Here is a 6,177-nt window from a genome sequence, read left to right as displayed (position 1 = left end):
GGGTGATTATGTCACCTTGTCAGGTCAGGGACGGGCCTGGTTGTGGGGACTCTGCCCCGAGGAGGGAGCAGTCCCCCAGGAATCAGCAGAGGTGCCGCGTGCAGAGCTCCCCAGCCTGGAAGGGGCCCGGAGACAAGGCCCCGGCTCTCAGCTGGCTTGGAGACTTGGGAGGTGGTTTTTATGTCACTGGGCCTCACGTCCTTCCTCTGCACAGCGAGAGGAGCAAGGTGCTCTGCTGGGACTTCTCTGGCGACGGCGCCTCAGGCTGGTGTGGAAGGAAAGATGGATGACGGTGGGGGCATGTGATCCTCCTGAGGCAGAGCTGTCCCCAAAGCCGCCTTTATGTTCCCGACCCAGGACCTGTCCTGGAATCCAACAGGAGCCCAAGGTCAGGGAAGGAGTGAGCGGGCGGACTCAGACACGCACAGTTTTACATGTTAGACCTCCCCTCTCCTTCTCAACACCTTGGTGACTTCCCATGTTCCGTCCCTCCCTGTGCCTTCAGGCGTCTGCAGCGTCCTTGCTGTAAGGTCCTGTTGCCGGAGTTCTCGGGGCTCCTTTCATGACGGTGGTTTCCTCTGGGGCTTTCGGGGGGGCGGGGGCCGGGACCTCGGCTTCAGCGGGAATCCATGCGGTCAGTCTGAGGGGTGTCTGCCGAGATTCCGTGTTTGCTCCTGCCTGGGACGCCCCAGGGCTATTACCATTGCTGGACCACATTCTTCATTAATTTTATCTGAGCTTCTGAGACGATGGAGTAAACATGAGCCCCAAATTCACGTGAGGGGAACCTCTGGTTATGGATTCTCAGAGGAGACTTCCCACAGCCCAGGACCCAGGGAGAGGCAGACAGGCTGTCTGCCCCAGGGCTGCGGGAAGATGTTTTCTTGCTGCTCTTCTCAGCGCCGGGCAAGGTCTGTCCCCAACCCCTTCGTCACACAGCTCCGGCCTCCCACTTCCTCCTGGGTGGCCCCTGGGGGCTCCCCTTCCTTCCTGAAACCCAGCTGCGCGCTTTAAAGGCTGTTTGTTTGATTTTGTGCGGCATTTCTAGAAGTTTCGTGGTGGGAATGTGTTCATCCGTTATAAGGTTCACAATATCACAGCGAAACCAGACTGTTTCCTCCACAAACAAGTCTGAATCTCCGCTTAAAACGGCAGCTCCCTCCCCTTGGCTGAGCATCGTCCGAACCCCAAGAGGCTGCAGGTCTGGCTCCCAGTCAGTGCACACGCCCGGGATGCGGGCTGGGTCCTGGGTCAGGGCGCATGCAGAGGCAACCAAGTGATGTGTTTCTCACATCAATGCCTCTCTCTCTCTCTCTCTCTCTCTCTGTCTCTCTCTCTCTCTTTCTCTCTCTCTGTCTCCCCTTTCCCCCACTCTGGCTTTCTCAATGGAAACATATCCTCTGGTGAAGATTAAATAGAACAAAATAGTCCTGGCCTGTTCTTCTCAGTGGTTAGGGTGTTCACCCTCAGACTGAAAGGTCACGGGTTCGATTCCTGGTCAAGAGCATGTACCTGGGTTGCAGGTTCCATTCCCAGCGTGTTTGGGAGGCAGCCAGTCGATGTGTCTCTCTCACATCTCTCTCTCCTCTCCCTTTCTCCCATCTCCCCTCCCCTCCCTCTGTCTTTTCCACGCTCTCTAAAAATCAATGGAAAAAATATCCTCGGGTGAGGATTAGTGAACAAAACACCACAACTAATTCTCCATCCTCCACCACATTAACGAGCCCTCTCACCTCGCTCACAGACAAACTTGTGGAAAGAGCTGCCTGTCCAGCAGTCCACGCCCCGCCCCGCCCCCCGCCCCCGCTGCGGCACCGGGCACCTCCGCGGTCCACGGAAACCGCGTTCACACACGCAGAGCTGCGTGCTCTCGCCCAGGGCCTCCGATCGCTCCTGCCAGCAGCACGAGACACGGATTCCACTGACAATGCTCTCCCCTCGCCGCGGGGACTCCGCACACTCCTCTGCGGGCCGCCTGCCTCGGGGGCAGCCCCGGCGGCATTGCCCTCCTCCCACACTCTTCCCGGCGGCCTCGTGACGCCGAGGCTTCGTCACTCTCACACGGTCCTCCCGCCCGGTCCTCCTGTCATTCCAAAGAGTGCCCGCGGGAGAGGAAACAAGATGAGCAACAAAAGGTGGTCTCCCCAGTGCATGGCCATCCCTGGGGAGTCAGTGTGGGTCCCCAGGGCAAAGTCAGCACCCCCCCCCCCCCAAAAAAAGTGCAGGGGTCATGAATTCACACGTATGAAGAGGCCCAGCCAGAGCCGCGGCGAGTGCTGTGGGCCAGGGGACGGAGGGGAGAAGAGACCAGCTGCTGCTCGGTGCCACCACTCAGTCCTTCCTTCTGACTCTGCACCAGAAGCTAGAAGCCTGGGACTCAGGGTAAAATCAACCAGAATGTTTGTAAATATTGTAAGTACTGACCCATAAAAGCCACGTGACGCAGGTCCATGGACCACACGTGGCTCCGGGCCATGGGCACAGCCTGGAACACGTGCCCATCATCTTGGCCTTCGATGGGTCGAGGCTGCCACCTGCCCCCAGAAGCCTTACGTCCGGCTTCCCGCCTCTCGCCGTGGCTGTGTGGGCCACAGTGACTGCCCTCGGGCAGCCTCGCTGCGCCCTGTGGGACACTGAGCGTCACCTCTGGCCTCTGCCCACATGGGGCCAGCAGCGCCCCCTAGCTGTGACCACCACAGACATCTCCAGACTCACCCATGTCGCCCGGGGGCGGGGACAGGAACCTCTGATCTAAGTGACGTGTTTTGATGAATTAACACACCTGCCCACGGCGTAAGCCCGCTCCAGGGAGAGGCCAGGAACCAGTGACACCAAAGGAGTCAGAAGGAGAGACAGCAGCCAGCCCGGAGGAAGCAGAGGGCAGATCGTGCCCCGCACACATGGAGGCTTCTAGGGACACACGCAGCCGGAGGAGAAAAAAAAAAAAAGGTCCCGGAAATTACAAGTACAACCCCCAATTAGAAGGTCAAAGGAAAGCTGAAACCGGTGTGGCTCAGTGGATAGAGCGTCGGCCTGCAGACTGAAGGGTCCCAGGTTCTATTCCAGCCAAGGGCATGTACCTCGGTTGCGGGCACATCCCAGTGTGTGTGTGTGTGTGTGTGTGTGTGTGTGCAGGAGGCCGCTGATCGATGTTTCTAACTCTCTATTTCTCTCCCTTCCTCTCTGTAAAATATCAATAAAATATATATTAAAAAAAGAAGAAGAAGAAAGTTAAAGTAGGGGAGGAAAGAGTTTAAACGTTTTTCAAGATGTAGAGCAAAATGACAAAGACACGGGGAATATGAAAGAAAAGCTAAGAGATGAAGGGTCATTCCATTCAATGTTCACCTAACGGGAGGGGAGTCCCAGGAAAACACCGGAGGAATAGCCAGGCTGTGTGAGGAACACATGGCAGGCAGAGCAGAGGTCAGTGCAGTGGCCCCGACTGGCTGTGCACCACGAGGCCCGGAGAGACAGCAACACGTGGAGACTCCTGCCTCGCACCAAGCTGACCCTCCCGCGTGAAACCACCTCCACCGCCACCGCCACCAAACCAACAAAATACAGGAGTAACAGTTTTCAAAACACTGGGCGCCAGTCAAGGAAAGCCCAGAGAGAAGGGAGAGCGGCCATGGTGGTCCTCTTTGGAGGCCAGCCTCCTGCTGAGGTGCCCAGCCTGCAGGCAGAGCGGGGGCGGAAGGACCGAGGACCCCCGGAGCTGAGCCTGGGGAACAGCAGCTGCAGGTGGCAGAGCAGAACGCGGAGAAGAGCGAGCTGCCCGGAGAGAACCCCAAGATCTGCAGAGAGGCCCCCTGGAGTGCTCAGCAGAGAACGATCAGCACCTGTGTGTGAGGAGGCCCCCGAGCCGGGCAGAGCCACCTGAGGACCAGCGTGCCGGTTCACACAAGGCCAGGCCTTCCGCCAGCAGATGGAAATGTCAAGGACACGGGCCAGTCCTCCGAGGGCCTTGGCTTGTGCTGGCGAATAACTCATTAACCCGGAGACCGAGCACAGCTCGGAGCCTGCCCAGCGAACCACAGGTTACAAAGCACCTGGTCCCACACGGTTAACCCGCAGTGCCAGGCCAGCAATCCGAGGTGAGGAAGCAGCACCCTAACCCAGACTGCGGGTAATAACCCACCAACTGAAACCAGCCAGAACCGGCACAAACATCAGCGTGAGAACACTAAAGCAGCCATTCCAACGGTCTCCCATGCGTTTAAAAAGCGAGGCAGAGACAGGGAGGTACACAAAAGGCATATCAGACTTCTAGAAATGAAAATTACGATACCAGAGGTGAAAAATACACTAGTAATAACAGAGTAGACATTGTAGGAAAAAATTAATGTTGTGACATAGCAATAGCAACTACCTAAACATGAATAAGAGAAAAAGAAAAAGAAAGAAACTACATAAAATATAACAGAGAAAAGCGAATTTTAAAAAATGAGAAGCACATGAGAGAGCTGTGGAACAACTCGTGCAGCCCAATAGGTGAGGAACTGGAGTTGAAGGAGAGACATGGGGCACAGGAACAGTAGTTTAAGAGCCAATGGCTTCTCCTAACCGGTTTGGCTCAGTGGATAGAGTGTCAGCCTGCACAGAGTCCCAGGTTTGATTCCGGTCAAGGGCCTGTACCTTGGTTGAAGGCACATCACCAGTAGGGGATGTGCAGGAGGCAGCTGATCGATGTTTCTCTCTCATCGATGATTTTCTAACTCTCTGTCCCTCTACCTTCCTCTCTGTAAAAAAATCAATAAAATATATTAAAAAAAAAAAAAAAAAAAAAAGAACCAATGGCTGAACAATTTCCAAATTTGATTGAAATTTGTAAATCTGCTGAAACCGGTTAGGCTCAGTGGATAGAGAGTCGGCCTGTGGACTGAAGGGTCCCGGGTTCGATTCTGGTCAAGGGCATGTATCTTGGTTGCAGGCACATCTCCAGTAGGAGGTGTGCAAGAGGCAGCTGATCGATGACTCTCTCTCATCGATGTTTCTAACTCTCTATATCTCTCCCTTCCTCTCTGTACAAAATCAATAAAATATATTTAAAAAAAGAAATTTGTAAATGCAAGAAACTCAACAAACCTCACACACAAGAAACTACACCAAGGCACATCACAGTCAATGTGCTCAAAGCCAACGAGAAGGCGAAACTTCTCGAAGTAGCCAGGAAAAAAAGTAGCCAGAGATAGCTCACATCACTGATCATCAGAGAAATGCAAAGCGAAACCGCAGGATACCAGCCCACGCCCAGAGAGATGGCCGCTAACAAATGCAAGAAGAAAACAAGTGTCGGTGAGCCGGAGAGAAGCTGGAGCCTGAGCCCTGTTGTGGGGATGGAGAATGGCACAGCCACTGTGGGAAGTAGCGTAGAGGCCACTGAAAACATTAAAAACAAAGCTACCATGTGACTTAGCAGCCCCACCCCTGGGCATAGGCCCAGAAGAATTGAGATTAGGGTCTCAAAGCCCACCATGTGCTCAGAGCACTGTCCACACTGGCCAAGAGGTGGGGGCAATGCGAGTGGCCATCCACAGGGGAGTGGATAAGCAAAATGTGGTGTATACATGGGCACAATAGAATGTTATTCAGCCTTAAAGAGAGAGAGAGAGTCCTACCACATGCTACAGGATGGATAGAACTTGAAGACATTGTGCTGAGTGAAGTGAGTTAGTCACAAAAAGACCAAGACTGTATGATTCCCCTCATGTGAGGAATCCAGAGAAGTCAGGTTCATGGAGGCAGCCGGGGCGTGTGGCTGCCAGGGCTGGGGGCAGGTCAGGGGGGGGAGCTGCTGTTCCCGGGCACAGAGTGTCCATTGGGAGGACGGAGCTGGAGGTGGCACACAGCCTGTGAACACACTGACTACTGGACGGCACCCTCAGAAACGGCGCAGGTGGTCACGGGGAAAACTACAGAGAAAGTCGAGCTGGAGACCACAGCCGTCCAAAAGGTCATGACCTCGGAGCAGGGCCCAGCCTGGGCTCGGGGTGGGGCTCTGGGAAGCTGGCAATCTCTTATGTCTTGGTGGAGGTGATAGTTCCTTTCACGCACATTCTACAGCAAGAGAGAAGAAACACGTAGAGGGTGGCTTTGCAGATTGATGGGGCCCAGCACAGATTGTTGGGGTCCAAACGGGTCCAGACCAAGACTTCCAGAGCCGGGGCCAGGGCA

This window comes from Pipistrellus kuhlii, unplaced genomic scaffold (assembly GCF_014108245.1).
Source record: "Pipistrellus kuhlii isolate mPipKuh1 unplaced genomic scaffold, mPipKuh1.p scaffold_m20_p_48, whole genome shotgun sequence".
In the NCBI taxonomy this organism is placed as follows: domain Eukaryota; kingdom Metazoa; phylum Chordata; class Mammalia; order Chiroptera; family Vespertilionidae; genus Pipistrellus; species Pipistrellus kuhlii.
This window is presented reverse-complemented; position numbering follows the sequence as displayed.